The sequence below is a fragment of the Aotus nancymaae genome, unplaced genomic scaffold (assembly GCF_030222135.1).
Source record: "Aotus nancymaae isolate 86718 unplaced genomic scaffold, 86718_ANA_hifiasm-v0.15.2.pri h1tg000027l, whole genome shotgun sequence".
Classification (NCBI taxonomy): domain Eukaryota; kingdom Metazoa; phylum Chordata; class Mammalia; order Primates; family Aotidae; genus Aotus; species Aotus nancymaae.
In genome coordinates, this window is record NW_026988440.1 from 3,384,559 (window position 1) to 3,396,126 (window position 11,568).

Sequence of the window (11,568 nt, forward strand, 5' to 3'; positions counted from 1 at the left end):
AAGGCTAATGTGGCTTCCTCCTTTCCTATTTAGATGCCCTTTATTTCCTCTTCTTGCCTGATTGCTCTGGCTAGGACTTCTAGTATCATGTAGAATAAAAATGGTAAAAGTGGGAATATTTGCCTTCTTCCAGATCTTAGAGGAGAGGCTATCAGCTTGTCCTTATTCAGTATAAAATTAGTTGTGAGTTTCTCATATAGGGCCTTTATTATGTTGACGTATATTTCTTCTAGACCTAGTTTGTTGAGAGTTTTTATTAAGAAGCAATGTTGAGTTTTACCAAATGCTTTCTCTGTATCTATTGAGATGATCATATGGTTTCTGTTCTTAATTCTGCTGATGTGGTATATCACATTTCTTGATTTATGTATGTCAAACCATCCTTGCATGCCTGGTATAAAACTCACTTGATCATGATGTATTGTTTTGATGCATTGTTAAATTTGGTTGCTAATATTTTTAACTACTTTTTTATTACTAATATTAAAAATGTATTATAAGCATGTTAAACTTACAAAACTTACATACACTGAAATGATCTGATCTTTATCAAATTAATCAGTGGATTCCGACAAATACAGCCATATCATTCATGCCACTATCAAGATACAGTAAGTTCCCTTTTTCACCCTCTCCCCAGCAGCCATTGGTCTGATGATTATCATGATAATCAACAGTTCTTCCTGTTTTAAAACTTCATACAAATACATTCACCTAATACGGCCTCCCTTGTGTCTGCCTTTTTGTGTTTTGTGTAATACCTATGGAATTCATCCATGTTGTTGCATGTATCAGTGTTAATTCATTTTTATTGCTGATAGCATTCCATTGTATGATTGAGTCACATTTTTTTTGTGCATTGGTGGGCATTCCTGATTTTGTTTACTATTAAAAATAAAGGAACTATGGACATTCTTGTACAGAGATTCTTGGACATACTCTTCATTTCTCCTGAGTAAGTACCTAGGAAAAGAAATGCTAACCATAGAGTACTAGTCTGTTTAGCTTTATTAGAAAATACAAAACTGATTTTTAGAGTAGTTGCTTTACATTCCTATGGACAATAGATGAGAGTACAGATTGTTCTGCATCCTTGAGAACATATAGTTATTAATAGTTTTAATTTTAGTCATTCTAATAGATGTGTAGTGGTTTATCACTATGGTTTTATTAGCATTTTTCCCTGAAGACTATTAGCCATTCATATATCTTTTTTGTTATGTTTCAGAAGATTCCTCTAAAGATTGTAGAAGGAGCCAAATAAATGTGACTTCTCTTTCTCTAAGTGCTGGATCTAAAGCAGAATGTTCAGAACCTAGCTGTACCTCCCAGTCTGGCCCACCCCACCCCACATTTACCCCTTAGATTCCCCACACCTTCATCTCTCTTTTATATTCTATATACTTCATTCTGTCTTTAGCTCATACTCCTCCAGAAAATCTGTTACTGTGAAGGTCATTAACATGCTCAGTATTATCATTTCTCCATCTGTCTTTACCTCTCTGGAGCTTCCCTTGCACTCAATAAACTCCTTTTTTATTTTATTCAATTTCTATGGATTTACTTCATAAATTATATTATGTAGTAGTCTAACTGAAAGAAGAGTAGAGAATTATAAGAAATGCTTGTGAAGCCACCACCCAGGTTTGTCAATTTGTGACATTTTAATATTATTGGCTATATTTAGCATACAAAGAAAATTATAGCAATATATGTTGGTAGCTCTGATTTTGCACAGTTCTGATATGCATGTGTTTCATCCAGTACTGTACTGAGCAAAGCAAGAACTGCTGGTGGATGTATGTCTCGAATTTACTGTATGCCTTTTATTTTTAATATGTTTTAGACAATCTCTTTGTTTGACATGTTTTTAGACTTTTTTCACATAGGGTCTTGCTCTGTCACCGAGGCTGGAGTGCAGTGTCACCGAGGCTGGAGTGCAGTGGCACTGTCTCTGCTTACTGCATCCTTGACCTCCCAGACTTGAGCAATTCTCCCATCTCAGCCTCCCAAGTAGCTGGGACTATAGGTGCACGCCACCATGATCAGCTAATTTTTGCATTTTTTGTAGAGATGGGGTTTCCCAGTCTGGTCCTGAACTCCTGGGCTTGAGCAATCTGTCCACTTTGGCCTTCCAAAGTACTAGGATAACAAGCATAAGCCACTGCTCCTGGCCTTGCATTTAGACTTTGTTTAAACCATTTCTTGCTGATTTTTATTATTTGTTTGCTTGCTTTCTCAGTTAATATAGCCTGTGAGTCCATGTTCATACAAATAGTTCATTTGATTTCATTGCCGGATAGTATTGAATGGGAGAAATCTGCTACAATTTATCTCTTTCCTATTCACTGACCTTTTGGTTGTCTCTATTACAGACATTGTTGCAATGAACATGCTGGGACATTGCCTTCTGGTCCCAGGAATATGTGAGCTCCCCTAGAATACGCATGTAGGAGTGGAATCACTCCACCTTTCCCACATGATGCTACATGATGTCAAATTGCTCTCTGAAAGAAATAATCCAAATACCTATCAGGAGGGAGCTGGTTAGGAAGCACTGCACTCAAAAAAAGTAATCTCTATTAAAAAAAATCTTTGCCAGCAAACCAAATTGCCATGTATGTACCTATACAACAACCCTGCATAATCTGTGCATGTACCCCAGAACTTAAAGGGCAATAATATATATGATATATATGTGTGTGTGTGTGTGTGTGTGTGTATAATCTTTGCATATCTGTACAATGGAGTAACACAAACATTTTGAACAAATAAAGATATAGTGAAGCTCTTGATATTGCTTCATGGGATAGTCTCCATTATACAATGTGAAGAAAAAGTTTATGTAGTTTGCTAAAATTTGTGTGAAAAGGTAGAAGGAATATATATGTATACATTTATAATTGCTTGCATATGCATAAAATGTCTTTGAAAGAATAAGCAAGGGACTGATATCAGTGGCTGCCTGTCAGAGATGGGATGGGTTGAGAGACTTTTTTAACCTTTTGAATTTTAAGTCAAGTCAAAACATAAAATAAAAGGTAATTCTAAAGAGGAAAAAACAAAACCAAATACCTCAAATGAAAAACTTAAAAAAACTCTGATGGAAATAACTCTTTTATCTTCCTTAAGATTAAAAAGGTCTAAACATTATATCACCGCTTAAACAAGGATGTTTACTAGTACTTTAATTCAATATGCTGTTTTCTTTTCAATTGCACTCTCTCTCTTTACATGTCTGACTTTCATTCATTAAAAGGCAAAATGACAGCATGATTAATTAACAAATGCAATTGGTTAGGTGAAGAAAATTTTGGCCAAATCTTGGTGTAAATGATGAAGCCCAATCTACAAGAGATTCCCGGGAGTCCAACATGACAATTGTGGCTTCAGTGGGCTCAGCACGCCCTCTACTGTCCGTGTGGTGAAGAAAATTTTGGCCAAATCTTGGTGTAAATGATGAAGCCCAATCTACAAGAGATTCCCGGGAGTCCAACATGACAATTGTGGCTTCAGTGGGCTCAGCACGCCCTCTACTGTCCGTGTGGTCTCAAGGATGTGATACTTAGAAAGGAGAACACTGATAATTGTTCTGAAGGACATGATTGACTTCATTTGTTAAATTTTCAAGGTCCTCATTACTAGCACATTCTAAGTCCTTGTCATACAAGATCACTGTGTATTTGGATCAGAAGGTACCACTGAGAACTCCTAGGGTCACATCCCAGGCTGAAACAGCCAAAGGCAGTAGCACAAGCCTGGTCAGTGTGTGAGGGGTGGGAAGGACTGAGGGTGTGGGGGCCAGTTGTGGAGTGGCAGGAGCCCCAGGTGCTGTGTGAAGTCGAGCCTCTGGATGTCCTCTTGCCTCACTTTCAGTCCCTTCCTGGGTGTCTGCCATTCCCAGGATGCCCCAGGAAATCAAATGCTGCAGCTGTGGGGTGGGGAGCTCTCCAGGATGGGGCAGGCATGAACTCATTTATAATATACCTCTGCCTCCCAGCCCTCTTCTCATGTTAGAAATCAAACTAGATTGCCTTAGGGTGGTGGTTCTCAAAGTGGGGTCCTGGTACAAGCAGCATTGGAATTACCTGGGAGCTTGTTAGAAATGCAGTTTTCAAGTCCTGCCCCAGCCCTACTGAATCAGCAATTTTAACAAGCCCCTTAGCAGAATTCTGCTTTTCAAACCAGCCCATCCCCCTCCCTCCCACTCACCCACTCTCTCTCTGCCTCAAGACTCAATATTGAGCAGCTGTGACTTCTGGATCGTCAGATGCAGGACACATTTCCTTGACAGGAAGCATCTGACTCCTCAGTCAGCTTCATCTGAGTCCTGGCCTAGCCCAGGGAAAGAAATTCATGTCTTGGATTCTCAGCAATGCTCTCTTGTTCTGGACATCTGCCTTGGCTGGTAGTCTGCAGTGGGCAGGTGCAGCTCGCACAGGGCACTGCCAGCCCAACAACTCAGAACTCAGAACACTCTGGGCTCAGAAGTCTGAGCTACTGGGGCTCAAGTGTGGCTCCAGTCACTGGCTGTGGACCCATTCCTAACAACTGTCCAGACTTGAATCCTTCCCTCAACTACAGAAATGCAAACCCAACACCGTCTTCATTGAGAGGTTCTGAAGATTAAGGAGACACATGAAAAGTGCCTGGTGGACACGAGGAACACCAGTGTTGTCTGGGTGACAATGGTAAGGCTCAGGAAAGCTAGGGGAGAGGGGCAGGTCCCCCTCCTGGGTCCGTCTTCCCCAGGCCCTGTGAGGGCGGTGGAGGCTCTCTCCAGGCCCTGGTCTGGCCCTACCCCAGCACATCTCCAGGTTTCTCTCAGCCCTAGTTCCTTTTGGCCCTGCAGTCACAGTGGGCAACACTGCGATGCACCCTGTCCTGTGTCACAGTGCTGCCCACTCAGGCTCACATTGTCCCTAGGCCATCTGCCAGGTGAGCGATGTGGCCACATTTTGTGCCTTCTGCACCTCAGCCTCGCTTTCAAGTGCAGGTGATGATGGTGCCCACGCAGAGCAAATGATATCTCCTCTCTTCATCCAGCCTAATTACCCAATTTTCCAACCCTCAATGGGCAAGGAAGAGTGTCGTTTCCTCCAGAAGGCGTGATGTCAGCAGTCATGGAGTAACCAACAGGCAAAGACACTTGAAAATAGAAGAAGCAGGGAAGCACAGGTACCCAGTGAGGGTGAGAACCCTGCAGCTTTGGCCGCCTTTAAGCACATTAGAGAGATTACCATTACTAACAACTTAGCCAGAAAGCTTTATTAGCTATTTTCAAAAAGCATAAAATTATGTAATATATATGTGTGTGTGTGTATGTACACACACACACACACACACACACACATATACCTATATATACACATATGTGTGTGTATATATATATATATACACACATTTATATATATGTAGAAAGAGACAGAGACAGTTTTGCTCTTGTCACCCAGGCTGGAGCGCAATGGCATGATCTCGACTTACTGCAACCTCTGCCTCCTGGGTTGAAGTGATTCTCTTGCCTCAGCCTCCTGAGTAGCTGGGATTACAGACATGTGCACCATGCCTGGCTAATTTTGTATTTTAAATAGAGACAGGGTTTCTTCATGTTAGTCAGGCTGGTCTCAAACTCCTGATCTCAGGTGATTCTCCCACCTTGGCCTCCCAAAGTTTTGTGATTACAAGCATGAACCACAATGCCTGGCCTAATATAATATTTTAAAAAATTTCCATCAATACAAAACTCTGGGCACTGCAACTTCTGGTAAGCAACTGGGACAGATGGCATCATCAGGAAGGCAGAACCTACTGTGCCTCCAACTTGCCAGTGCCCTGCATGGTGGCAGCCTAGAGGCACCTTGTACCTCATCTGCACAGGCCCAGGGTCCCAGCTCCCCATACACCTTCTCCTGCTTTGCCTTTTCTGTTCTTTTCCTTTTTTGATAAACTGCCTGCAAAAAGGAAAAACCACTTTAAGCACAAGAAACATCTCAACGAGAAATACACAGTTGCCAGGGTGTAGAAGGCCCTGTTCATTCACATTGAGAAGTTTGGGTATTTCGGTTAAAGTCTCCCCTTTTACTTTGGGATGCTGACTCCTGAGTCCATTTCAACCTGGGCATCGTGCCACCACCTTCAAGAGGAGAAAAACTAAGTAGTGCTTTGCAAAGGAGCAGCAGCATTTTTCATTTCTGAACGCGTCAGGCAGAAGCCATGCAGCTGAGCAGGTGGGGGACATAGGTGAGGCCCCAGAACTGCTCTCCTCAGTACATTCTTGGGTTTTATTAAACGGTTGTGAAAATGCCACAGATACTAGCACCTGTGGCCACCCCCATGGGGACCATTGCACAAGGCACTGCCACTCATTCCCAGAACCTCCTGCCATGGGCTGCACTTAGTGACCCAAGACCAAACCAAGGAGAGCACCAGCCACAGTGCACCATCCTCAGTTCTTAGGGGCATGCTGCCGGCAGGGACAAAGTTATCCCTAGCAACAGGATACAGAAAGAAAGGAAAAAGGAAGGAAGTGTTGCCAGTGGGCCAGTTCCAGCTCTTGACTTTGCCACACAAAAGGATTTAAGAGGAAGTCCAAAGTAAAAGTAAGCAAGAGAGTTTATTGCAGAATGAAAGTAAACCCTGACGGCTGATCAGAGCAGGTTGCTCAAAAGTGAGACAGTACCACTGGGCATGGTGGCATGTGCCTGTAGTCCCAGCTACTCAGGAGGCTGAGGTAGGAGGATCGCTTGAGCCCAGGAGTTCTGGGCTGTAGTGCACTATGCTGATTGGGTGTTCTCACTAAGTTCAGCATTAATATGGTGACCTACCGGGAGTGGGGGACCACCAGATTGCCTAAGTAGGGGTGAACTGGCTTAGGTCAGAAACGAGCAGGTCAAAATTCCCATGCTGATCAGTAGGGGGATCACGCCTGTGAATAGCCACTGCACTCCAGCCTGGGCAACATAGAGAGACCCCATCTCTTAAAAAGAAAGAAAGAAAAAGAAAGAAAGAAAGAAAGAAAAAGAAAGAAAGAAAGAAAGAGAAAGAAAGAAAGAAAGAAAGAAAAAGAAAGAAAGAAAGAAAGAAAGAAAGAAAGAAAGAAAGAAAGAAAGAAAGAAAGAAAGAAAGAAAGAAAGAAAGAAAGAAGTGAGACAGTACCCTCCCCTCATGGGAGTCTTACATGATTATTCATGAGGAAGGGGTGTTGTTTTAAGCATGTCTGTGGTCTCCTGGGTGTGCGTGCACTGTGGTTGTACACTCTAGCACATACATCTCATGTCTCATTAGCATCTTAACTTCCCACTCAGGGCTGTGTTTCTACTATTATAATCAGCATAAATCAGTCCAAGGACACTAATTGTGGGTTTCTGTGCTTGCATGGATTTGGAGACTTTTCCCTTCTGCTCTTCTACCTCCTTGCTGCAGAGTGTTCTAACCACAAGCTTAGGACATGGTGTGTGCACTGTGGAACAGCTTGTTCCCTCCATCAACCTGACAAGTCTCTTGTTTCCTTTCAAGGGAGGCTGTGAACACTGATCTCACCTACCTCAGAAGGCTAATGCAGCAGTAGCCACCATGACCAAGAGAGATGATTCCAGAAGTGCAGGACAACCCCCGCCCCCCAAGATGCTGTGGCTGTGCAGTTACACACAAGAGGTGAGTCCAGCTGGCTCTCAGGGTGCTCACTACCTTCATCTGGGGGCCTGGAGGACATCAAGTCTTGAGAACGCCACATTCTAGAGGAGTAAAATGAACTGACAGACACATGGCAAAGCTCCACCTACTTTTCCTTTTCTCTGTGCCTGCCAAGTTCTTCATCAGTGTCCTCTCTCTTTTCAGCTACTACTGTTGACTGGCTGGAAAAAATAGAACAATAGTAAAATTTGGAGACAAGTCTTTGATGATGAAGACAAACATTGGCTACTTCCAGGATTTTCTAGCTTTGGTTATGGTTGCAATTTTCCGACTCACCTCATGGGGATGGATTCAGAAAAAGCTTCTGTTACAAATCAAAATGGACATGCCAGAAGTATTGGCTCAAATCAACTTTGTCTTATTGAGCCACTTAGTGAATCAAAAGACCACAGGCTGGGCACAGTGGCTCATACCAGCACCGGAACTTCAGATGTTAAAGAGAAACAGTGATCTTAAAAGTAGCCACAGCAAGCAGGCTCAGAGGTGCTCACTGCTGCTGTCATGGTTTATTTGCTAAACTGCATCATCGCTGTGTCCCAGAAGGTGGGTATCAGCACGATCGGGGACCTGCCGTGGCCACTGCTCAGGAATGAATTCAAGTATTTCCAGAGAATGACCACAACCTCTTCAGTAGAAGCTAAACACAATCTGGTGATTATGGGTAGGAAGACCTGCTTCTCCATTACTGAGAAGAATCGATCTTTCAAGGATAGAATTAATTTAGTTCTCAGCAGAGAACTCACAAGGAGCTCATTTTCTTGCCAGAAGTCTGGACTAAAACTTACTGAGCAACCAGAATTAGCAAATAAAGTAGAGACAGTTTGGATAGTTGATGGCAGTTCTGTTTGTAAGGAAGCCATGAATCACCCAGGCCATCTTAAACTATATGGGACATGAATTATGCAGGACTTTGAAAGTGACACATTTTTTCCAGAAATTGATTTGAAGAAACAGAAACTTCTGCCAGAATAATTGGGTGTTCTGATGTCCAGAAGGAGAAAGGCATTAAGTACAAATTTGAAGTATATGAGAAGAACAATTAATAAGAAGGTGTTATCTGGTTTATTTTAAGTTGTTCCCCCTCTCCCTGAAAAAAAAAAGTATGTAATTTCCATTAGAAAAAAAGACTTTTGTTGACTTTGGATCTATGGAGAATTATTTCTAAGCAATGTATTTTTATTCCACACTAATCTTGACTCTATCAGAGACCATTTATGAAATGTTCTTGCTATAACTTAGTGCCTCTCCAAGACCCCGACTGAATCCCCAGCACCTGCTCCAGTGAGCTGCCATTCCACACCCACCACATGTGGCACTCTCAGCAGTCCTTGTCATTGTCGGGCTTTTCAAATGTTGAAAAGTATTCATTAAAGATGAAGATGCACACACCCTTCAACTGAGCAGTTTCAATTGTGGGAAATACTGAAAGCTTCCTTCATGTGTATCCAGAGCTTTGTGAAGAAATGTTGAAGGCTTGATTGTGACAGTAAAAAGTTGAAAGGAGTCCTGCGCATCCCCTGGGCAGGGTCGCTGATCCATCTGCTCCAGTCCACAGGCCAGCAGCATCATCTGGAAACTTAGGAAAAAAACTAGATATACTGAATCAGAAACTGGGGAAGTGGCCCAGTCAGTCTTTTACCAGCACCTCCAGGTGATTATAATGCAAGGAAGGATTCCTTATCTTAGATATGAGGCTGCTTTCTTGAAGAAAACTTGACTTTATTTCATTTAGTGGGAAGAGCAGCAGCCCAGTTAATATGTTGAAATATGCGATAGGCTGCAGGCTCTGAAGTATTCATGACAGTAGACTCTGAAGCTAAGGAGCTGAGAAGTTTCTAGAAGCTGCTATCAACATGCCAAATCAGTAAAACTGAAAGCCTGTCAAATTTCAAGGTCTGGGGAAAGATATCTACTGCTTACTGGGTCTTGAGGTCTAGAAAGCCAGGCCTTATTAAAAGAATTACTTGATGTACCATCTTTGTTCAAGGCTCAATAGCTGACCTCTAAGCAGTGGCTAGCTGTCCTATCTGTCTGGACTACTTGAAAGACCCAGTGACCATCAGTTGTGGGCATAACTTCTGTCTCCCCAGCATCATTATATCCTAGAAGGATCTAGATGATAGTTTCCCTGCCCTTTTTGCCACTTTTGCTGTCCAGAAAGGAAATTGACAAGCAATCCTCAGCTGGGTCGTTTGACTGAAATTGCTAAGCAACTCCAGATAAGAAGAAAGAGAAAGAGGCAGGAAGAGAAGCATGTATGTAAGAAGCATTATCAGGTTTTGACCTTTTTCTGTCAGGAAGACCTAGAGCTTTTATGTCCAAGGTGCAATTTCTCCACTGATCACCAGCTTCACTGTGTTTGGTCCATAAAGAAGGCTGCCTCCTATCACAGGAAAACAATAGAACAATACGATGCACCATGGAAGGAGGGAGTGGAACAAACTGAAAAAATCATAACTATGCAAACCAGAAAACCATTAGAACTGAAGAAAAAGGTAAAACATAGAGAAGAAGAAGTCAAATTTGAGCAACTGAGGTTATCTCTCCAAAATGCGCAAGAGACTGTTCTTGGGCAATTACAAGATGAGGAGATGGGTATTTTAGCACAACTAAATGAAAGCCTAACAAAATTTTCAGATTATGCCTCCTCATTAAAATATCTACTACAGGAGATAGAGAGCATATATGTGAAGTCAGGACTGGAATTACTGGCAAATGTTAAGGCTATCTGTCACAAATATAAAAATTTAAAATTCCCTGAACCTTTTTCATTCAGATTAAAAGAATATGGTTACCATCTGCCTCCACAATATTCTGGCCTAAACAAAATTATCAAGCGATTTCAAGTAGATGTAATTCTAGATCCTGAAACAGCACGTCATAAACTTATAGTCTCAGCAGATAGAAAAACTGTGTGATATGAAAATACAAGCAAAACTTACCTCCAAACCCAAGATTTTATCGCCTCCCAGCTGTTGTGGGTTGTAAGGGCTATAGTTGTGGCCAGCAGTACTGGGAAACAGAAGTGAAAGACAAGCCTGAATGGATCCTTGGTGTCTGTAATGACTCTCTTCCCAGAAGGAGGAAGCATCCAACAACTTTAGTACAGGATGGATTATGGGAGATTTGGTGATCTGGTCAGGATAATTATATTGTATTGGGTCATAAGGAAATTAATCTGCTGCCAAAAGTAACACCTCATAAGATTGGCATTTTTTTAGACTATGAAATGAATGAGGTTTCCTTTTATAATTTGAATGATAGATCTCTAGTCTATACTTTTAATGATGATTTTACAGGAGCACTTTGGCCTTATTTTTAAATGAGAATGGACTCAAAACCTCTGAAAATTTCTAGAGTAACAGATTGTGAATAAATTACTATTAGAAGACTGTCATTTTCTTACAACTAGCAGACATAATAGAGACAGTGAATCTAGTTTTGATAATTCCGTATTTTGCCCAATTTTCTGACAAAAAACCCGAGAATTGTTTATATCTCAGTTTCAGCACTAAAAAATGTGATTATAATACCTAGTCTATAACAAATTATGGGGTCAATGACAAACTACTTTAGAAATTCTAAAATAAAATACCAAAAATATATACTACTAATGTATTATGTAAAAAAAAAAATTGTTATTCCAGTTACTGCCAGTAGAAGCCCAATAATTTTTTTTGGTATTGCCTATGTATTTTTCCTTTAAGAAATGTTAAGTCTTTATTAATCACTCTGGAGCCCAAGCTGTAGTGCAATGGTGCAATCTCGACTCACTGCAACCTCTGCCTCCTGGGTTCCAGCAATTTTCCTGCTTCAGCCTTCTGAGTAGCTGGGATTATAGGCACGCACCACCATGCCTGGATACTTTTTGTATTT

General features: G+C 41.6%; 2 pseudogenes; both read left to right on the top strand.

The window, feature by feature from the left end:
- Positions 1 to 8,193: 8,193 nt before the first annotated feature.
- LOC110567018 (dihydrofolate reductase-like) lies at positions 8,194 to 8,735 on the top strand (annotated as a pseudogene).
- A 754-nt stretch (positions 8,736 to 9,489) lies between these two features.
- On the top strand, positions 9,490 to 11,068 carry LOC105708754 (tripartite motif-containing protein 60-like; annotated as a pseudogene).
- The last annotated feature ends 500 nt before the right edge of the window (positions 11,069 to 11,568 follow it).